The sequence below is a fragment of the Cupressus sempervirens genome, chromosome 1, assembly GCF_028749045.1.
Source record: "Cupressus sempervirens isolate cs-2001-9-10 chromosome 1, ASM2874904v1, whole genome shotgun sequence".
Classification (NCBI taxonomy): Eukaryota; Viridiplantae; Streptophyta; class Pinopsida; order Cupressales; family Cupressaceae; genus Cupressus; species Cupressus sempervirens.
Genome location: NC_143118.1, coordinates 232493345 through 232518375, shown reverse-complemented (window position 1 = coordinate 232518375; position 25031 = coordinate 232493345). Strand labels below are relative to the sequence as shown.

At 34.6% G+C, this 25031-nt stretch overlaps 1 pseudogene; it reads left to right on the top strand.

Annotated features, from left to right (window-relative positions):
* LOC149577018 (heterogeneous nuclear ribonucleoprotein 1-like) overlaps positions 1–25031 on the top strand; it is a 187101-nt pseudogene that overhangs the window by 98393 nt on the left and 63677 nt on the right.

Genomic DNA, 25031 nt, shown 5'->3' with positions numbered 1-25031 from the left:
TCACCTTAATTACAGACTACTAGCTAAAACAAGGGGAAAAAACCCCAAAGCATACTATTAAATTCAAAGTGTTTGTAATTATGTACAATTATTTTAGAGAACTTTTGTTTGACACAACCATGGAAGTTTGTTGCAGGGCACATAATCTTTGATAGATAAACCCAGCCAGAAGTTTCTTGTCATTGTGGATGTTACTCTAGAAATTAGACACTCTAAAAATAAGGTGTTTTGCTAACTTAAGAGATTTACTAGACCAAGCAATCTTCAAATCATAAATAGAGAAGGCACGGATCATTGAGCACTATGACAATATAGAGTTAAAAGCATTTTGTGATGACATATAAAAACAATGTTAAAATTAGAGGCATGGACACACTCAATTACAAGCCTCTTTATAGTGCAACAGTTGGAATATGCCTTGGTTATTCATTAAATATGATGCAAAAAGAGGTGATTTGGAATTGAATACCAACACTAGGCTATCAATAAAAACATCAACAGACCTTTTTTGGAAGGTAGTGATCAAAATTTGTTGTTAGATATATATGAAAAATGGTGTGAAAAAAGGTGCTATTAACTTTCTCAAAATCACCAGGTAGGATGATCCATAAATAATGAGATGAAAACACTTAATAACAAGGTTCTTGATAATGAAAAGCCTCAAAGAATGTTGGTTCAATGAGTAAAAGATGGTTGGATAATAATATGTTTTAAATTAGAAAAACCTATAAACTATTTATCAAATTGAATTTACATTTTGTTTTTACCTCGCTCAAAGTGCAGCCATCGGGGGGAAAGAATGGGAAAGAAAACACCCGATATTGCTCGAGACCAAACTTTTCAAGAAAGTACATGTGCCCCTTCAAATGGGGACTTAGAAGGCATATATTCTTTTTACATAGGGAGTATTTTATGACTGTTATTCTCCCTTATCTGAGATTATAATAATTTTAAATTTAGCTTATACATGCCATTATATTCATAGAATTGAATCCTTATTACTTGAAACGTGTCTTCTTTCAGTCTCATTATTTCTTAGTACTCTTTTGTAAACATTATCTCCTCAATTCTTTCTTTATATGCCCTCGTCATTTCACACAAATTGTAGACTCAAGCAGATTTGTTAGTATAAAACATGCCTCTAATAAAGATATCATTATTGGATGTTATTGGGAGATTATAATTCATTTCTACTAAATTTTAAGTTGTCTTGGTTTTATCTTGATTTATTGATGTTTAACTGATTCTTTTATTACTATCTATCTTAAACTTTCTCCTTATCATTCCTTAAGTTTATTGAGTCTTATTATTATACAATAAAATAGAAAGTTATCTTGTTCTAATGTTTCTCTTAAATTTTCTTTATAGTTAAATGGTTTCAAGCTATGATGTTTTCTCATATAAGTGTATTCTAGTCTATTCCTTTCATGTAACGGCTTTATGTGAAAATATTTAATCTTTTATGTTTCCATTATGATCAATATTGTTTATTTCTATCCATTTTATGCTGCTGCTAAATAAAGGCTATAATTGGGAAGAGAAAAATCTATTGTGATTTAATCTATTGTTCCATTGTTACATACTTTTCATATCAACTTTATTGCTGCTAGATATTATTCATCTGGTTATATAGTTTTTTTTTTGTATTTATATGTCTATTATTTAGTTTAGGTGTATATGTTCTTGTTTAAGAGTTTCAATGTGATGCATGGGATTAGTTGAAATTGAGCCATTCTGAAAAATTTAGCGATGGTGATTTGCCTATGTTTGGGACAGTTTCCTATATTTGCAAAACCTCAAGCTATGCTTCTATTTAATTGTCTCTTAATGCTATACAGATTAATTATTCTTTCATAGAGTTGATAGTTATTAGTGTTCTCTCAAACGTAGAAGTAGTCAACAACACAAAGGCTTGCCTTATATGTATGACAAGGTCTCTTAATCCCTATTTGCTCTGCTCTTTTAGGAGTTTGTATCTTCATTAGTGAGGTTTAATTGTTCTAGAACTTCAAGTTTATTGATCTTGGAGCTATTATATATAATCTAATCTCTGCAACCCCTATCCAATTCTCCTTAGTTGATTAAGCTGGGCTCTAGTGTCCAAATTGTAATAATAATCCATTTTTTGCCTCCTTTTATTCCAATTCTATAGATGAAGTTCTATTTGATAATAAGAATGAAAATATACTTGATAATAGGGGATCCACATGAATAGGACACAAATGAATTTTATGCTTTGATTTACCTACGAAAGAGTAAGGATTTTTATCTTTTTTATCATATTAAGTGTAACATACTAAAAATTAATAACAAAAGTTTTCTAAGTTTACTAATTGTTTAAGTTAAACTAGCTTGTTTGCAATGACCATTGGGATGAACAACAACACATGCAACAATTTTTTTAAATCAAGAATAAATTTCATAATAATTACTATGCTAAATCTATCTGTAAAAATATTTAATTACTTACAACAAACTAACATCTCCAATTTACTTCTATGAAACAAAAAGAACTGCATTACTTATTCAATAATAAAAGTACAATTAATCTAGTTACATACTTCTTTCTTGATAATAATCTGAAAGTAACATGCAGCTAACTGGAAACAGAGTACTCATATAACATGTATAGAGCTTGAGCTAATAGAGAGATGCGGCATGAGCATGGCACCAAGTCTCCTATTTGATTCATAGTCTGGGGGGAAAGGCATCACTAGGCCATTTAACCACCCAACCATGGATCGATGTCGATCCCTCCTAGGCTACTTGAGACCCAAGTGGACCCAACCCTCCATGAGGGATGGTAGATGATCAAGTCAAGTGTATAGGAATCTAGTGTATCTAGAAAACTCTATTATGACCTCTATCATGGATGTATCTAGCAAACTCTATTCTAACATCCATTAGCCTTACCTTGGCCAAGGATTTTTAGATGCTGGAATCAACTTCTCACCTTCCCATTGGTTTAAGGTTTGAGTTAGTTCTTCCTAGTAATTTGATTTTAATGGAGTTGAATTTATCTCATAATCAATTGGATGATTGTGAAGCTCAGATTTGGTGTTATGACGAGGCAATAAGGGTTAATACCCTTCCTTCTAACTTTTACTAAACTTTGCTAGGGATATACCCTATATAGGGGTTCAACTAGCCTTAAGCAATAAGCATAGTTTTTTGTGATATAGGTGCTGACTTGTAGCCTTGGATTGTTTCATGTTTGATGATTAGTTTACTATCTCAAATTTTCTCTCATTTTTTGTGTAATGTTCTTCTGATCAGCTGCCTCCATTGCAGGCTATCACTTGCCAATGATAGGGCTTTTAAGGGGGTATAGTCCTAATTGTACTTAAGAAATTAATAGGCCAAGTCTATTGAGGGTGTCAATCATTGCCAAGTGTTTTATTTCTAAGAAGTTTACATTACATCAATCTCTTTACAACTGTGCCATTCACTGAACTCATTCTTGGATGGATTGGATGGTTTGCTATTCTGAGATACCCTCACCGAAATTGACAATGTTTTAGAGATGTATGTTCAAGATGGTTTTTACATTGGTAACTTCTAACTGTGAGATGGTTCTTGTCTTTCTCACATTTCCCTTACAAAATTTTATCCATTTTGGCATCAACCATGTGGTGATAAATGGCCTCAAAGACATAGGGAACCAAGAAAAGCATTGCAATCTTAAGAACTTAGTAGGTTGTCCTTTTGAAAGAAGTTTAGAAATGAAAATAATCACTAAAGCCATTTTCCTCTTTTAGCTAGATTACAATCAGTCTTCACAGGCTTAGTTATAACACATGAACATGCTCACCAGCAAGGAAAGAAAATGTGAAACAAAATTCTTCCATTGAATCAATACCTAAGATGCAAGGAAGAGTTCCATTCAACTCGAAAATGAGAGCTATAGTTAATGTGACTTGTCTAGATGTTGTGTGTGCCTTCTCAGGATTTGAGGTAACCTTCACTCACTCCTCTTGTTATTTTTCTATGTTCTTTGTTCCTTGTACCACTCATATCCTATCTGTGAGTAACTAGTTCTTCTATGTCCGAGGTGGTGAATGTTTTGAATTCACCCCCCAAGTATGATCTAATCTAACTACTTTCCCCTTTGAATGTTTGGGGTTCCCTAATGATCATGACTATCCAAAGGTTAACATGGAATCCTCTCCCTTTCATCTACATCATGAAAGAATTCTCAACTTATTAAGACTTGACAAGTTGCTCTCTAATGTTTGAATTGGAAATATTTCCCCACCTTTGGTTGTATATGCCTCTAAGGAAATTGTAATGATTGGGATATTAATATTGAAATAAGACAATTTCCTATAGTCTTAAGTCCAATGTTAGAGTTGGAGTTGATATAAGAGATTCATAAGTGGCCAAGAGGAGAAGGGGATAAATAAAAGAAATAAGTCCATAATGTGGTAGTGTAAGGATCTAGTAAAGTTGATGTAGTTTTCTAATATTTCCACTATATTAGGACTTCATCCAATTTAGATAGAATTAAATTAAGTAAGAATAATTTCATGATTGGAGGATCAACATGTTTAAAATAAGGTAGGCAACATGTTCATCTCGACTCTCAATGATTCTAAATCGATCGAAAGTTGATTGAGTTAATAATGTGTTAGAATCTTTTAGAATAACTAAGGGGGGGAGGGATGCATCAGTTATCCAAGGTCCAATGATGTCCAATACAACTTATTATACAAATCCTTAATGGCACATAACTAAAATTATCATGTATGCAATTGAACATTAAACAATTATGAAAAGTAAACATGCATCACATCATAACACTAAGAATTTGATAACCCAGAAACCCTCTAGGAATAAGAAGGTAAAACTGGAGTGGGGATGACACCCACAAAATAATTGCGCAATTGATTTCTACCATTTCTAATGGTCTGCCCTGTTAAAGGCTACAACACATTGTTAAATGTGACCTTGTTAGAGGATTTCACCATACTATTAGGAATGGGCCTAGTTAAAGGACTTTGGAACATTCACTTGGAATGTTACCCTATTAAAGGATTTAGAACATGGCTATTAAACCAACCTAAGTCCATAAGATTTAGTCTAATTGTTACAATTGCTAGAGAGTAACAATAGTGGCTTTTGATCTGATACAACTTACAACATATCTTGCAGATTACAGATCACACTTCAATTCAATCCTTTGCTTGGATTTAATCACTTCAACTCTATCAACTTGTCATCTCAAGCTTCTTCACCTTGAGTCTTCTTTACTCATCATACCAATGCAATCATATCTATGGTCACTTATATAAGTAGAGTATCTATGCTCTCTTCCACCTTAGCACCTTCTTCAGCACTTCATGCTTTCATATTTTTCCATCCTCTTTGCTTCGTGACCTTATGACTCCTTAAATAGAAATCTAGAATACCTTTTCTACTCGATTTTCCCTCTCCAATTTTAGGGTTTCAATAGATTAGATAGGATACAATGTATCTATCCCATATCTTGCTCTTATCTAGAAACTTCATTTAGAATCCAATTATATTTGCCAAAAATGTTTTACATAGTGTTCTATGCCATAAGCTCATCATTCTTATCTTCTATCTGATTCACAAAATTCTAGACAACTACCATGTCAGCTCAGATCTAGAAAATTTTCGATATTCAAAATAATGCAGCAACTTGAAATTATTGATTTACTGATGCTCAACATCTTCTATGTTACTCGAAACTTGTATCTTGCTGGGCACTTGATCTTCACTCGGCACCTATTTCTTGCTCGGATCCTGAAGATTGCTTGGCACCTTAAGATTGCTTGGCACCTGAAGATCACTTAGCACTTGATCTTCACTCGGCACTTGATCTTCACTCAACACACACTAAAATTGAACTTGCTCAGCTTCAACTGAGAATTCGTTTGGCACTAATTAGAACTCTTTACATCATGTGTCTTAGTGTGTCCATCCTCCGTGTCTTAGAGTATGTCATCAATACACTATTTCATCAATGGCTTAGTTGATCCTTATACTTTATTACAACATCATAACTTCAACCTTTCTCTAGGTACTCTAGTTACATCTTATTGATTGCCACCTCCTTGTCAATCAACCAACTAATAGTATTTGGGTCACTAAAGAAATTGTCATTCCTGCAAGTAGCAAGTTTGACATCAATGACAAAATAATGATTGAAAACATTCTTTACCAATTCCATTACTCTTCATTCATGAGCTTTTCAATCATTTCCAACAATCTCCCTCTTTGGCATTGATGGAAAACCAAACTGATCAATTGATCAATGTAGTTACCACCAAAATTATATACGTTAAAATTATATATGTTTTCTGTTACTTTCTACTTCCTTCTTGACTGCTGCATCCTTTACTACTGATCTCATATATCTCCATAACTTTACCTTTTAGTTTCTCATAAATCTCCCTCTTTCATATATAAATCTCCCTCTTACTTTGTATTGATCAGATATCTCCCTCTTTGACATAAATGCCAAAGATGTAGCATCTTTAATATGTGAAATATAAGCTTTTCATCTCATGTATTCTCCCTCTGTTACCATGCTTGTGACTGATTTGGAATTCCTGCTCCTTCTATCATCCTTTGCATCATTCTTTTGATATTTCAATGATTTCTTCATATTGATGTAGGGCAGCTTCTTTTTTTCTTTAAACTACTTGAGTTAGGGGCATTACCCCCAACTTTCCTCTAAGATATTCATAAGCATCCTTGGGCAATGGTTTGGTGAAGATATCTTGAGTTTGTTCCTTTGTGTGAATGTACTCTATCTTCACTTGTTTGTCTTGTACCGATTCTCTGACATAGTGATACTTGATTGCAATATGCTTGGTTTTTGCATGCATTACTGGATTCATGGATATGTTTATAGCACTTGTATTATCACAATACAATATCAAAGGTTTGATAACCTCTTCTTTTATTCCTTTCAATAGATGTGTGAGCCACACAATGTTTGTGCAATTGACTGTTGCTGCCACATATTTTGATTTTGCAGTGGACTGAGATGTGCATGTTTGTTTCTTGCTAGTCCAAGTAACTAGTCTTTTACCTAAAAATAATGCTCCTCCACTTATGCTTTTCTGTCATCAATGTTGCCTCCCCAATCTACATCTGTGTATGCATTGAGCTCAAACTTTTCATTTTTTTTATAATATAGGCCAAAATCATCAGTTCCTTTGAGATACCTCATTATTCTTTTTACTTCTATGAGATGATTTTCTTTAGGATTAGTAGAGAATCTAGCCACTATTCCAACTGCTAGTGCTATGTCTGGTCTGCTATGTACAACATATTGTAGTTTTCCAATCATGGATCTATACATTTTTTTATTAACTTTAGCTAATAGATCATTTTTGGATAGCTTATGTCCTATTGCCATTGGTGTGCTAACTGGTTTGTAGTCTTCCAATCCAAACATTTTAAGTATCTCTTTGATGTACTTTGATTGTGTCATAAATATACCATGTTTTAGTTGATGTACTTGCAAATTAACAGAAAAAATTTGATCTCTCCAAACATAGACATCTCAAACTCATGTTTCATTTTGTCAGCAAAATTTTTGCAAAGCACTTCCTTTCCTCCAAACACTATGTCATCCACAAAGATTTTAGATTCAATAATATCCTTACCTTCTTTTGATTTGATGTACATGTTGTTGTTATCATCATTTCTTTCAAATCCTATTTGCACTAGATACTTGTGAAGTCTCTCATACCATACTCTAGGTGCTTGTTTTAGACCATAAAGTGCTTTATGTAGTTTACAAACCATATCCCTATTTTTCTCATCAACAAATCCCTTTGGTTTTTCAATATAGACTTCTTCTTCCAATATACTATTTAGAAAAGAAGACTTTACATCCATCTGATAGACTTTAAAACTTTTATATGCAAAATATGCAAGTAAAGTTCTCACTCCTTCCACTCTCACAACAAGGGCAAATGTTTCCCCATAGTCTAATCCTTCTTCTTTAGCATAACCCTTACATGCTAGTCTAGCTTTGTTTCTAGTAATCTCACCATTCTCATCCAACTTGTTTGTGAACACCCACTTGGTGCCAATCACATTCTTGTCAACTAGTTTGGGAACCAAACTCCAGATTTTGTTCTTCTTTATTTGATCAATCTCTTCTTCCATAGCTTTATACCAGTCACCATCTTGTAATGCATCATATACTATTTTAGGTTCAAATTTTCTTAATAGACATGATTCATTTCTTAGTCTATTCCTTGTTATTGGTCTTGCATCTTTGTCACCAATTATCTGTTCAGTAGGGTGATGTTTCTTTACATATTTGGATAATCTTGGTTCTGTCCTTGTTTCCATGTTTGATCTTTCAGATTTAGGGTCACTATGCACTTTGTTTTTAGGTAGTTCTACATCTCTTTCATGTGTATTGACTTCAAAGCTAGAATGTGTATTTCCTACATTCTGCAACTCGGCTTCTGAATGTAGCTTGGTATTCACTGGTTGTGACTTGGCTGAAACTGAAACTTGTTGTTGAATCCCAATTTGATTGATAGGATCCTCATCAATAGGAATTCCTTCATAAGAATACACAAAGGTTCTATATTCATCCATTCTCTTTGGTTTTTCAACTTGGACATCTGTATGCTCATCAAAGTTTACATTTGCACTTTTCACAATTTTGTTAGTGTTAGTATTTAAACACTTATATGCTTTGCTTCTAGTGGAGTAACCAAGGAATATGCCTTCATCACTTTTTGCATCAAATATTCCATTTCTATTATATTTAAGGATAAAACATTTGCAACCAAATACTTTGAAATGCTTTACATTGGGTGAATGACCATACCATAATTCAAAAGGTGTTGCACTTGTACCTTTCTTGACTTGTACTTAGTTCAATGTATGAATAACCACACTTACAGCTTCTCTCCAATATTTTAGAGCAACCGTCTTTTCCATCATTAATTTTCTAGCACAACCAATCATAGATCTATTTCTTCTCTCAGCAATTCCATTCTGTGGGGGAGTTCTAGGAGCTGATGTTTGTCTCTTGATTCCTTTGTCATTGCAAAATATCTCAAATTCATTTGATGTGATTTCACCACCTCTGTCTGATCTCAGGAATTTCAAACTCTTTCTTATTTCTTTTTCAACTCTAGCCACATACCACTTAAACATTTGAAAAGCATTAGATTTTTTTTTTAAGAACATAATAGTCATCATCCTGGAATAGTCATCAACAAACAACATTATATATTTATCTCTTTTGTAGCTTTGTACTTCTTTTGGACCACATAAGTCAGTATGGACTAACTCAAGTACTTCTTTAGATGTATAGTTTTTACTTTTGAAACTAGACTTGGTCAACTTTACTAGCTGACATTGTTTGCACATGATATTGTCAGGCTTCTTCAGTTTAGGTAAACCTCTAACTTTCTTCATTTTACTAATATTGACCAGATTATCAAAGTTGACATGACATAGCCTTCTATGCCATAACCACACTTCATCAAATTTTTCAACAAGACAAGAAGTATTTTCCATATCAAGATAAAACATATTACTTCTTGTTTGATCTTCTTTTCCTATCAATTTACCATCAGTATCATAGATTTTTGCAGTTTTATTTCCAAATTCTACTTTGCACCCTACATTGCCTAACTGTGAGACACTTAGCAAATTGTAGTTTAGTCTTTCAACATAGTATGCATTATCACATGAAATTTTCTCTGTAAGCTTAATGGAGCCGTTTTCTTTGATTTGACATGGAGCATCATTACCAAATCTAACACTATTTCCATCATAATGAGTAAAGTTAACAAACTTACTTTTGTCTCTATCATGTGATGTGGGCATCCACTGTCTATGATCCATCTATCATTCTTGTTCATACATGTTACCAGTGCTGTAGGCTCTTCTTCATCAGATTGGTCCTTCATGGTCACATAGATAACTTCATCATCATTATCATCAGAATCCTCTTCAACAATATAGCACTTCTTGCCTTTGTCTTTGTAATCTTTCTTATCATCTTCTCTTCTATGTTTTTACTTGTTGCCTTCCTTGTGTTCTTTCTTTTGTGTACACCTTGCAGCAATATGTCCTACTTCATTGCAATTGAAACAAATGATAGGTAGCTTACCTTTGAATTTTCCTTTGCCTCTGTGAAATCTTCTAGCTAGTAATGCTTCTAATTGTTCCACATCTTCCTCATCAGTACTACTATCACTGGATACATATTTCATCTTTCTTCCCTTCTTTGATTTCACCTATTTAGCATCTTTCAATGATAGCTTGGTCTTGAAAGCGGATTCAACATTCTCAGGTCTGTAGTTGTCAAAGTTAGATAACTCAAATGCAGTGAGTCTACCCGCTATACCTTCAAAACTTAGATTGTTTTTTGGCACACATCTTAGCTCTTGTATAGCTGATACTCTAATAGCATAGATAGGGAGCAAGGTTCTTAAGAACTTACTATTAATAGTATCATCATCTAATTGACCACTCAAACATCTTATTACACTTACCACTTCCTTTATTTTGGTGGCATACTGAGCAGCATTCTCACTTTCCTCCATTTTCATATCATCAAACTTTCCTCTGAGGCTTTCTCTTTTTGCTCTCTAGACATTAAGATCTCTTCCATAAATGTCTAATAGGGCTTTCCACATCTTGAATGTAGTGTCACATCCTTTGATATCATCGAATTCAGCGTAATTGAGTGTAGAAGCAATCTCTAGCATTGTCTGATTGTGTTCCTGTTTGTTTTTCAAATCTTCTGCAGTAAGAGTACTAGTTGGATAAACATGTTTAGTAACAATTGAATTTTGGGCATAATCTCCTATGGATCCAAGACTTAGGCATTTTGATATTTTCTTCTTCTAGTCCCTTTAAACTTAAGTCAATAGCAAGGCTTTGATACCAATTGTTAGAATCTTTTAGAATAATTGAGAGGGAGGGTCAGGTGGGGGGGGGGGGGGGGGGGGGGGTGGGGAGATTGTGTGTGAATCAGTTATCCAAGATCCAATGATGTCCAATACAACTTATTCTACAAATCCTTAATGGCACATAACTGAAATTATCATGTATGCAATTGAACATTAAACAATCATTAAAAGTAAACATGCATCACATCATAACACTAAAAATTTGATAACCCAGAAACCCTCCAAGAATAAGAAGGTAAAATTGGAGTGGGGATGACACCCACAAAATAATTATGCAATTGATTTCTACCACTTCTGATGGTCTGCCCTATTAAAGGCCTACTTTGTTGAAGGCTACAACACATTATTAAATTTGACCTTGTTAGAGGATTTCACCATACTGTTAGGAATGGGCCTAGTCAAAGGACTTTGAAACTTTCACTTGGAATGTCACCCTATTAAAGGATTTACAACATGGCTATTAAACCAACCTAAGTCCATATGATTTATTCTAAATATTACAATTTCTAGAGAGTAACACTAATGGCTTTTGATCTAATACAACTTACAACATATCTTGCAAGTTACAGATCACACTTCAGTTCAATCCTTTGCTTGGCTTTAATCACTTCAGCTCTGTCAGCTTTTCATCTCAAGCTTTGTCACCTTGAGTCTTCTTTACTCATCATACCAATGCAACCATATCTATGGTCACCTATCGAAGTAGAGTATCTGATCTCTCTTCCACCTTAGCACCTTCTTCAGCACTTCATGCTTTCATATTTTTCCATCTTCTTTGCTTCGTGACCTTATGACTCCTTAAATAGAAATCTAGAATACCTTTTCTGTTTGATTCTTTCTCTCCAACTTTAGGATTTCAATAGATTAGGTAGGATACAATGTATCTATCCCATATCTTGCTCTTATCTAGAAACTTCGTCTAGAATCCAATTGTATTCACCAAAAACATTTTACACAGTGTTCTGTGCCACTAGCTCATCATTCTTATCTTCTATCTGATTCACAAAATTCTAAACAACTACCATGTCGGCTCAAATCTAGTGAATCTTTAATTTTCAAAATAATGCAAAAACTCAACATTATTGATTTACTGATGCTCAACATCTTCTGTGTTATTCTGCACTTGTATCTTGTTAGGCACCTGTATCTTCACTTGGCTCTTGATCTTCACTCGACACCTATTTCTTGCTCACCACCTGAAGACTGCTCGACACATGAAGACTCCTTGGCACCTAAAGATCACTCAACACTTGATCTTCACTCGGCACACACTATTATTGAACTTGCTTGACTTCAACTGAGAATCTGTTCGGCACTAACTAGAACTCTTTACATCATGTGTCTTAGTGTGTCCATCCTCTGTGTCTTAGAGTATGTCATCAATACACTATTTCATCAATGGCTTAGCTGATCCTTATACTTTATTACAACATCATAACTTCAACCTTTCTCTAGGTACTCTAGTTACATCTTATTGATTGCCACCTCCTTGTCAATCAACCAACTAATAGTATTTGGGTCACTAAAGCAATTGTGATTCCTACAAGTAGTAAGTTTGACATCAATGAATAAAAAATGATTGAAAACATTCTTTACGAGTTCCATTACTCTTCATTCATGAGCTTTTAAATCATTTCCAACATAATGGTCATTGATTAGGATAAAATGAAAAGGTGATTCCCTCAAGTTTAAGTCACTTTTCCATCTAAGTGTATTTGTCAAGTCTCACCACTTCCAAGGTTGAAACTTGATCATCCCACATCCCCTTTCCTAGTGATACGTCCTCCCCCTTTGGGTTTATGTCACGTTCTTCCTTCATCTAATCCAAATAGGTTGTTGAACCTTCATATCAAGTTATATAAAAAAAATGTGATATATAAAACACCATTATTATATCTATGAGTGTTCTCACTAGTAAACATCAATTTCAATCTTCATGATGAACAAGGGGTTTTTCAATAACATTTAAGTTATAAATACTTAAACAAATTGAGAGTTTTGAGTTAGAGGTATCATACATTCAAAACTAGAATCCACCTAGGCCAAAGTCTACAAAAACCACAGTTAGTTCACATACACTCCCTAGGGCACAAAAGCTATACCACTATATCCTTGTAAGCAAAATAATTTAGGGCAACAAAACCACTTTAATAAAAACTATTTAGGGCAATAAAACCATTTTTAGATTATTTCTTCCCACTTAGGGCACATTCATAAAACCATTAATGAAAATAGTAAATTTGATCTAGGACATTGATTAATAAAGGCATAAGAAAAAAAGTATCAAATAAAAGGGGTGTGACATTAAGTCATGGTAATACTTAGATTCTTTTGAGTTTCTTTACCTTAGTAGAGGATTTAAGTATAGAGATCCCATATGCTATCTTTTAGAGGTTTAGATTAATTTCAATCTAGATATGTATGAAAAAATATTACCAATTCCTATAATGATGAGAACTTAAACTATATCACAGTACAGAGTACCATTTTTGTTCAACCACAACTTGGAATGATCTAAATACTTCAAATTTTAATGTTTTAAAACAACTAAAATTAAAAAGTTTTTGAAAATTACTCATCAAATTTGTCGAAGATTCATAAGCTTTGATTTTTCTACATTATTCCAAATAACACAATTATAATTCTATTAGAATGACAGTAACCCAAGTAGAGAAACATTACTCAATGAACTAAACCAGACAATATTATACTACTAACATTTCAAGACAAGACCGAAATTATAGATTAATGCATAACTACATTTCATGCCTGATTATAGAAACTCCCTTGGAGCCATGACCTAAGTAGGATGAGGCTTGACTATGATAATTTCTTCATATGAGTTAGAGTCCATGGATAGAATGCTTATTCTTTTTTCTCTCATAGATTAGCTACCTTTCTTGTTTCTTGTGGCGTTGCATAGAAAAGGAAGACATACTTCTAGCTTGTCTTGTCACCTAGGGGACCTCAACCCCTATTTCCTTAAATAAAGCCTCTAGCCAATTACTATGATCCTCAATCACATTTTTCCAAGGAAGTAGGAAATGCATAGAGTTCTTCATTTCTAGCTAGGCTTTCTCAAATGTTACATTATCTTTAATATAAATGATTGGTCTTCTAGGGATATACATATACTTCAAACTACTCGTTGGCCAAGTCATAGAGTCTTTTGGGTGAGGTATTTGTAGATGATGACTTATGTTATATACTATATCATCTAGCCCTTTCATCTAAGTCTCTTCGAAAATTGCTTTGCGCAGTAATTGATATCCAAAATTTTCATGTTAACTTTTAAGGCACAGGTGATAAAGATCCCAATGACATTGCTATTGGTCCTCCAGGTATTAACTTTGAAGGCACAGGTGATAAAGATCCCAATGACATTGCTATTGGTCCTCCAGGTATTAACTTTGAAGGCACAGGTGATAAAGATCCCAATGACATTGCTATTGGTCCTCCAGGTATGGTTGTAGTTAAGGGATTTCTTCCTATGGCTTTCTTCATAGCTAGCCAGGTAAGGTAATCAACTTTTCTTAGTAGCCTACTCCTCGCTTAGGTTTGATTGGGCCTAAGAAGGCCATAGTCCTCTCCTCCTATGAGTGTTAAAGGGTTCTAGCAGTTTCAATAACAAATAGGGTAAAGTCAAGCTAGAAAAATAGGTTGTAGAATCACAAGAAAGGGAGGGAGATGGGTAACAGGGTTAGAAAAACCCATTTTATAGATTAAAAGGAATAAACAAATAGCTTGGATAAGTCTCAATTAGCCAAAAATTTTGTGGAGAGGCTAAAGTCAAGCTAGAAAAATAGGTTGTAGAATCCCATTTTTAGAGATTTAGAAAGAAATTTGAGCAAGGAAAATGGGTGGAATGTTTTAAAGAGGAATAAAAGTTATGGAGAAGCAACTGAGCAAGTTGCTATTAAACTGACCATCAAACATGAAACAATCCAAGCCTACAAGTTAGCACCTATGTCGCATAAAACTATTCTTACTGCTTAAGGTTGGCTAAACCCCTATATAGTGTATATCCCTGGCAAGGCATAGTAATAGTCAAAAGGAAGGGTATTAACCATTATTGCCTTGTCATAACACCAAATTTGAGCTTTACAATCATCTACCTGATTATGAGATAAAGTCAACTCCATTAAAATCAAATTACTATGAAGAATTAACTCAAACCTTAAACCAATGGGAAGGTGAGAAGTTGAAACCAACATCTAAAAATCCTTGGCCAAGGTAAGACTAATGGATTTTAGAATAGAGTTTGCTAGATACACCAGATTCCTAGATACTTGACTTGATCATCTACTATCCCTTGTGGAGGGCTAGGTCTGCTTGGGTTTCAAGAAACCTAGGAGGGATTGACATCGATCCATGGTTGGGTGGTTAGATGCCCTAGTGATGCCTTTCCCCCCAGATTGTGAATCAAATCGGAGACTTGGTTCCATACTCATGCCACATCTCTCTATTAGCTCAACCTTTGTACACCTTATATGAGTACTCTATTTCTAGTTAGCTACATGTTACTTTAAGATTATTATCCAGAAAGAAGTATGTAACTAGGTTAATTGTACTTTGATTATTAAATAAGTAATGCAGTTCTTTCCATTTCATAGAAGTAAATTGGAGATGTTAGTTCATTGCAAGTAATTAAATCTTGTTAAAGATAGATTTAGCATAGTAATTATTATGAAATGTACTCTTGCATAAAAAAATTGTTGCATGTGTTTTTGTTCATCCCAATGGTCAGCACAAACAAGTTAGTTTAACTTAAACAATTAGTAAACTTAGAAAACTTTTGTTATTAATTTTTAGTATGTTACACTTAATATGATAAAAAGACAAAAACCCTAACTCTTCCATAGGTAAATCAAAGCATAAAATCCATTTGTGTCCTATTCATGTGAATCCCTTGTTATCAAGTATATTTTCATTTTTATTATTAAACATAACTTCATCTACAAAATTGGAATAAAGGCAAGCAAAAAATGGATGATTATTACAGTTTGGATACTAGAGCCTAGCTTAATCAACTAAGGAGAATTGGATAGGGGCTACAAAGATTAGATTATATATGATGGCTCCAAGATTAATAAACTTGAATGTCTAGAATAATTAAGCCTCACTAATGAAGCTACAAACTCCTGAAAGAACAGAGAAAAAAGGGATTAAGAGACTACTTCTAGTAAAATATAAGGCAAGCCTTTATGTTGTTGACTACTTCTAGTAACTATTAACACTTCTATATTTGAGAGAACACTAGTAACTATCAACCCTATTTACTCCATGTGGACCAAAGCAAGATCTGAAATAGTAGATAATCTTGAGGTTTTGCAAATATAGGAGACTCTCCCAACCACAAATGAATCACCATCACTAAATTTATAAGAATGACCTAATTTCAGCTTATCCCAGAATCACACTAGAACTATTAAATAAGAAGATATACACCCAAACTAAATAATAGACTTATAAATACAAAAAACAACAAGACAACCAAATGAATTATCTCCAGCAACAATCGAGTTGATACAAAAGGGATGTAACAATGGAAAACTAGATTTATCTCTTCCCAATTGTAGCCTTTATTTAGCAGCAACATAAAATGTATATAAATAAACAATATCGATCATAATGGAAACATAAAGGATTAAATATTTTCATGTAAAGCTATTATATGAAAGGAATATACTAGAATACACTTATATGAGAAAATTTCATAATTTGAAACCATTTAACTATAAAGAAAATCTATCTAAAAGAAAGATTAGAACAAGTTAACTTTCTATTTTATTGTATATTAAAAAGAATTAATAAACTAAAGAATGATAAAAAGAAAGTTTAAGATAGATAGTAATAAAAGAATTAGTCAAACATCAGCTAAAGAGAAAGTGATAGGGGCTGCAGAGATTAGATTATATATGATGGCTCCAAGATCAATAAACTTGAAGGTTTAGAACAATTAAGCCTCACTAACAAAGCTACAGACTCCTAAAAGAGTAGAGCAAAAAGGGATTAAGAGACCTTGTCATATATATAAGGCAAGCCTTTGTTTTGTTGACTACTTCTACATTTGAGAGAACACTAATAACTATCAACCCTATTTACATCCTATGGACCAAAGTAAGATATGAAAGAATAGATAATCTGTATAGCATTAAGAGACAATTAAATAGAATCATAGCTTGAGGTTTTGAAAATATAGCAGACTATCCCAACCACAGATGAATTGTCATCACTAAATTTTTAAGAATGGCCTAATTTCAACTAATCCCATAAATCACATTGAAACTATTAAACAAGAACATATAGACGTAAACTGAATAAAAAACTTATAAATACAAAAAACAAAAAGATAACTTGATGAATAATCTCCACCAGAAATCAAGTTGATACAAAAAGGATGTAACAATGGAACAATATATTTATCTCTTCCTAGTTATAGCCTTTATTTAGCAGCAACATAAAATGGATAGAAATAAACAATATTGATTCAACAACTGGACTATAGATCTATTCCCTTCTATTGTTGTATTTTTCATGCATATGGTCATTTACAATGCCAATGCCCTGAAGCCTCCAAAGGCAATGGTACCCTTACTAGGTTTTGTGGCCCAAGGATGACTAATGATGGTAAGGGGAATGGTCAAAATGTTAGTACTGAAAAAGGAAATGTTCAAACTGATATTACAGGTAAAGGGAAAGCTCAAATGAACACTTCAAGTTAGGGACAAGTGCCATCCAATACTATTGGTCCTTATAAGGATGGTTTTATCCCATCTCAAAACTATGTTAAGAGGTAGGGTTAGAAGTGATCTCATCTAGACAGACTCAGGGTTCAATCATTTTGAGGTTCTTGACAACATGGTTATAGAAGAAGGTATTCCTGTAGATGGTCAGTGTGCAGCTCCTGGCTTAGAGGGGAGGAGTTCTATTCTTAGTGGCAACCAAGATGTTGTAGCTCGGTAGATGCCAAAGATTTGTATTAGCCTTGAGTTGGTGCCCTTATGGTTTCTCCTACTCCATAGGAAAAGGATGTTCTTCTAGCAGATTTGGTTAAAAATGTGTTTGCCTTTGGTAAAGGAAAGGGATCTTCTCTTGCTTTGGGTCTAATGCAAAGACCATTTAAGAAATTCTCTTTTGCTACTCCCTAAGAGCTGGGTGAAAGCAGGATTAGGAAAGAAAAAAAACTTACAAGAGATTTACTGGTAGAGTTTTGGGTTGTTCGGACCTTGGATGAGAATTTCCCCACTCTACTCAATGATTATTCTCTCATGGAATGTGATGGGGTTGAATAGCATCCCTAGTCAAAAAACTATTCACAAGATAGTGGTTGAGCATTCTCTAGATATCCTATGTATCTAGGAGACCAAGCTTTTAGTGGACTCCATGTTTAGATGTGCTCCTAATATTTTGTTTCTAGGCCAATGTTAGTGCATTGGTGCTTTGGGGAGCTCTAATGGTCTTGCCATTTGCTAGGATCCTAGGAAATTTATGCCACTTTATTGGGTCTCTTGCCTCCCATCTCTCTTAATGTTTGCATCCTCTCTAGAAATTGGAGAGATGATTCTTGTTACTATGTATGCTCCTATTGATCTCCTTGGCAAGCTTAAACTATGGGATCATATTAGGCATGTCAAAAGTTGTCATCCTTTCTTGCCTTGGATTGTGTTTTGAGACTTCAACTCTTTTCTTAGTCTAGGGGAGAAGAGGGGTGGGTTGGCTTGCTTGGGTCCTTCTTTTGAGCTTCTTTGACAAAATATTGATCTTTTACATCTCTATGATGTCAAACCTCTCAACGGGCTCTTTACTTGGAACAATCAAGGGGTTGGAAATGATGCCATCTCAAAATGCTTGGATAGGTTCCTTGTTTCTTGCTTTTAGAATTGTGGCTCTCTTTCACTCTCTTCTAAAATTCTTTATTGGAGAGGTTTTGACCACTAGCCTATTAAGCTCATATAAAGTTATGTTGCTATCCCCAAGAAGCCTCCCTTTAAGTTCCAGCTGATGTGGCTTTGAGACTCTTCTCTTCATGACTTAATTGCTCACACATGGAGACAAGGAGGCCCTACCTATGACACGTATATTCTCCTTCTCTAAAAACTTCAATATGTTAAAAGGAATTTGAAGCATTAGAATAGGAATTGTTTTGGTAATCTCCATATGATGAAGAAGAGGTCCCAGGATCATCTTGATGTTATTACTAGGCAGATTCAAAATTTGGGTTTTTCAAAAGCTCTTGGCATAGCAGAATCCTGAGCTTCTACTAATTTAGCTGAGTGGGATCTTAGAGAAGAAATTTATTGGAAACAAAAGCCTCAAGTTGATTGGCTTCAAGAAAGGGAAAAGAACACCACTTTTTTCCATAAATCTGTGCAGGCTCAATGTAACAGGAGTTACATTTCTTCTAATGGGACTTGTCTGACCTCCTCTCAAGCTATTTTTAGGGAAGCTACTCAGTTTTATTCTACTCTCTTTTCAAATTATTTACCTCTAATAGAGATTAAGGAGAATACTATCCTATCCTATATTCCCTCTATTGTGACCAAGGAGATGAATGATTCTTGTATGAGGCCAATTAGTATGTCTGACTTGGAGGGGGTGGTTTTCAACTTGTGGAAGGGCAAAGCTCCAGGGCCTAATGGTTTCCCTATTGAATTCTTTCAGGAATTTTGGGATATTACCAATCATGACCTTTTAAATGTGGTTCAGAAGTCCTATTCCAACAAAGAAATGCTTTAGGCCTTGAATGCTACTTTCTTAGTCCTTATTCTAAAGAACAAAGAGGCTAATCAGCTGGACTTTTTTAGGCCCATTGCTCTTTGTAATGTGCTCTATAAAATCATTACTAAGCTCCTAGTAGAGAGGCTTAAATTTTGGCTTCCCATGGTTATCTCTAAGGAACAAGGGGGTTTTATGGTAAGAATTTTTTTTTTGGATGGGGTGGTTATTGCTTCCAAAGCTATTCACTCTATGTGTACTTCCAAGGAACATGCTATGTTCACTAAGCTTGATATGGCTAAGGCTTATGATAGAGTCAATTGGGATTTCTAGTGAAAAGTTCTTCTGGCTTTTGGCTTCAATTAGGAATGGGTTAGATTGGTTCTTAGCTATGTTACTACTCCTTCCTCCTCAATTCTTCTTAATGGTGAAGTGACGGAGCTTTTTGGGGCTTCTAGAGGTCTACACTAGGGAGATCCCCTCTCTCCTTATTTGTTTATCATTATGGCTAAGGAACTTGGTAGACTTATCAAGTTTCATGTTTCCCAAAATTTAATTCAAGGGTGGCAATGGGGAAATGGTTTGCCCACTCTTTCCCACCATCAGTTTGTTGATGATATGGTCCTTGCTGGGAGAGCTTGGATTTGGGAAGCTAAAGCCTTTTGGCTCACTTTGGATACTTATTTGGCTATCTCTGGGTAGAAAATTAATGACCATAAGTCCTCTATTTTTTTCTTCAGCACTCCTAAGCCAATCCAATGGAGGATTGCTAATATCATGAGATTTCAGATTGTGTCTCTCCCTCTAACTTACTTGGGGGTCCCTACTATGGTGGGTAGATAGCCTAGGCTTTTCTTGCAAAACTTTCTTGAAAAACTTTGACAAAGAGTCAATCATTGGACTCACAAGTGGCTCTCTACTATTGGGAGGGTGACACTCCTTCAATCTATGACTCAAGCCCTTCCCATATAAAAAAGTATGGCTTAGGCTGCCCCAGTGTATTTTCTTAAGGAATTTGATGCCCTTTCTCACCAATTTCTTTGGAGTGGCAATTTTCAAAATACCAAATAGATCCTCATCAATTGGGATACCATTTTTAGGCCAAAAAAGGAAGGAGGCCTTAGCCTTCATTCTGTTATCTTGTGCAATCAAGCTCTTGCTACCAATCTCTATTGGCATTGGCGTACTAGTTAGTCTTAGCTTTGTGCCTATATCCTATCACACAAGTATTTTCCTGGGGTTGAACCTTCAAATGTTTCTAGGTTTTCTCTTGAGGTAAGAGGCTCTATGGTGTGGAATACCCTCAAGATTGGTGCTCACCTGGTGAAAAAAATTTTATTTTGGATTTGTAACAGAGGCACTGAGGCTCTATTTTGGAGTGATTCTTGGAATGGGCATCCTCCTCTCTTATTTTCTCATCCTCACTTGCAATCTCTTTGTGATTCTTTCCTTTTGTTGGATGGAATAAGGTTGCTCATTATAAGGAGGCTTTTAACCTGAGCCTTGTTGTGGGTTATAGGTGGAAGAAATCTTCTGATTGGCCATTGGGTGGCTCTCTAGGGGATCGGTTGGAACTATCTCAGATATTAGTTTCTACGGAGTCCAAATTTCTATAGGAACTTGATTTTTTGGCTTGGGGAGGTGCTTCTTCTAGCAAGTATTTTGTTTCTTCTGAGTACCTTGCATTGAAAAGGAAACTTTTTGGTGAGGTGGAGGTCTCTTGGTGGAAGAAAGTTTGGAATAGTTTTTCATGGCCTAAGTGTAATTTTTTCCTTTGGATTCTGGTTTACAATTGGTGTCTTACTTGGGATAATCTCTGCAAGTGAGGATTCTAGGGGCCTTCCATCTATATTTTCTACTACAATAGTGAAGAGGCTATATCTCATCTTTTTTTCCAATTCCCCTTTTCCAAACAGATTTGGCACTTCTGTTGAAGTGTGTGGGGATACACGTACTAGCATGTTTCCTCTTTGTCTAAATTCTAGGACCATTTGGGCCATTCCCATTCCAAGACTTCTTTTTTTTAGGTTTCCTAGACTATTGGCCCTTCCCTTATTTTATGGAATGTTTAGCTTGAGAGGAATAGGAGGATCTTTCATGATTTGCAGTTTGAGATCAGGCACCTATGGGGGAAAATTGTTAGTTCCCTTTATGAAACTCTTCTAGCTAAATGTGACATTTGTGGAGGTTTGGATCTGAGAGATGCTAGTATTTACTCTTACCTCTCCTTTACTCTTTAGCACTGCACTCCCTTGGTCCCCCACACCTACTTTGGGAATAGAGCTAAGCAACACTCTCAACATGTTAATCATGAGGGGCATTGGTCTCCTCCTGAGGCGGGCATTCTTAAAATCAACACTAATAGTTCTGCTCAGGGAAATCCTAGTTCAGCTAGTATTGGGGGAGTTGGGCATGATAGTTCTGATGATATTCAATTTTTGTTTTCTATATACAAGAGTTACCATACTAATAACCTCATGGAAGCCCTAGCTATCTTGGTTGTAGTGGAATGGTGTTGTCAATGTGGCTGGAAAAGAATTATCTATGAGATTGACTCGCAGGTGGTTGTAAATTTATTGAATAGAAAGAACTATGCATGTGGATTGGCATTTGGCTCTAGTTATTCAATAGATCATTCAGTTATGCAATTCTATGGATTCTATGTCTTTTATTGATATCCCTCATGAGTGGAACAATGTGGCTGATTGTCTAGCTAAATAAGCCTCTGAGTAAGGACTAGCTTGGAATATTATTGATCATAGGATGCTTCCCTTTGATTTATCTCACATGCTGGTTCAACTTGTGGACTAGGATAAAGCTTTGTAGTTCCCTTTGTTTCTTATGTCATTCTGCTCTCTTTGGTATTCAAGAAAAATTTTACCCCTCTTTTAGTTCAAATGCAAAGGGTAGCTGCAAATCCAAACACCACAACCTTTGTCAACATCCTTGATCCATGTTTCTATGGTAGCTTTGAAACTGATTATGGGTCTCCATCAATTGATAACATCATTATTTTTTAAGATGTAGGTAGAACTAGACTGGTATACATGTATGTGAAATGTGGAATTCTAGAAATCAAGCATGAACTATTTGATGTAGTGACTTATAGAGATGTCACTTCATGGAATGGAATGATTGGAGGATATGCACAAAATAGATTTTTTGAAAAGTGGCTTTAGCTACTCTCAAGCACACAGTACCATAAATAAAAAACAATATGAAATTAAACACAAAGAGATAGGAAACTAGAAAGACATAGAAGGTGGGGCCATGAAATTATTTGGGGTTGTGTTTGCCTTTTCACAATGTTTGAATGCCATTAAAGGTGGATTGAATTCAATTTCCATTAGTAAATAGCTTGTTATTTTTATTAACTATTCATAAAAATAAAAAATATTAACACAGCCACAACACTTTTATACCAATTAATTAACTTATAACTTGACCATATGAAACAATAAATCACAATGCGTACAAGTAAATCATACACCATAAGAGAACTCATAACATCATGATTTCTTCTCAAGGAAACCCTATCTAAGGTAAAATCCTAGTGGGATTAACTCCACAAGGTCAATGCACTAATATGAAAATGTCTCTATTGGGAGATCCATCCATATTAGGAGTCAATACATAAAATTTATTACATTAGTCATTGTTAGGATACTTGACCCTATTAAAAAAGTAGAACACTATTAAGAGTTGAGAGAACTAAAAGAGATAATTACTAAAGGGTGAAGGTTATAGCCACTTTCTCAATTCACTACCTAATTCACATAAGATTTATTAAACATCAAAATTGAATTGCTACATAGCATCGCACATGTTAGAATAATTTCACTGAAGCTTGCATCTTCCCTAATCAATAATTCAACATCAAAGCTTACTCATAGCATTAGTTGAGCATCACAACACATCCCTACACGCTTGCATGTGAAAAACACTTTCTTTTATATGCTTACATTTCATTGTCTTAATCTGCTCCACTAACACTTCAGAAAATGTATCCCATCTAATTATCAATAAAAATATAAAAGTAAAAGTCTAAAGACTAGAATGAAAAAATCTCAAGCTCAACATGTACTACTATATTAAAGCTAGAATCAATGAAGATCTCAACATGTTCAAAATATACAATCAATGAAAATCTCAACATGTAAGTTTGTATCATCAACATGTTCAAATTTTTTTTTAGGAAACTATAAAAGCATAGTGAAAGAAGGTTGTAAATTAACTTTTATAAAAATAGTTAATTAGTAGATAGAGTCTTAGATCAGAGCTACTAGCCTACTACTTGACTCATGTAGAAGTTAGAACTTGAAGTTGAGAAGATGCTATAGTTGCCACTTTTCCTAGACTAGCTTAGCATCACTATCATCAAAATCCTCCTCATTTATTGCATATAACATTTCATTTTTCATTGTGTTTTCTTCAGATTCACTATCAACATTAGTATGTGTGCCAAAGTCAATGTCATCTTCATTGCTTCCAATATCAGGACATGAACCACTACCAATGCCACTGCCACTACCACCACCACTTGGGTTTGAAATGTTGGAAATCCCTCTTCTTTGACATTTGTTTCTCCAAATGATGAGAGCCCTATCATAAGGGAAACCATCTACCTCATACCTAGAATTATAGAGGCTCATTTTTTTTTCCAAATTTTTGACTAATTTGTTTCTAACCTTTAACTTCAGGAAGCCCAAATTACTGAAAACTTGTTGATGCGAGTTTTGTATGACTTACATAACATATTAGTAATTGAATATTTGATACAAAGTATCAAACACACAATTTCTCTATTGAAAATTTATTGCTCATGGGATATGAGAATAACTCCAATGATCCTTACACTTATGGATACTCACTTAGTTTTATCAATGTGATTCACTGGTAATCACGTAGGTAGCCTTATGCTATTTAGTCAAAGATGACTTGGACTTTGGTGAAATGATGGTGATGGGTTTGTGAAAGCTAAATGATGTTGATGGAAAGTGATGGTGGTGGAGGGTGAATGGTTCTTTTGATTGGCATTTTTCTAACTTTCTTCTCCTAAATTCTAAGTCCTAAATTACTTGCTATCCTACTCTTACTCCTATGGATGGAAGACTAGAAAATGGACTAGGATTGAACCTAATGAAAGCTGACCAGTGGCCTCACTTCCACAGGTGCAATGATTGAAAGGAATAATAAACTAGTTTGCCATGTAAGGCTTCCCAACAAGCCACTAGAATTCTAGTGGTCTAGTAGTGATCCCTATCAAACACCTACTAATGCTACCACACAACTATCAAACTGTTTTACTCTTGCTTAAACAACTTGAAATGCAACTAACTTTAACAACTTGAAAATAAATCTAACTATGTGGAACTAGAAACCATG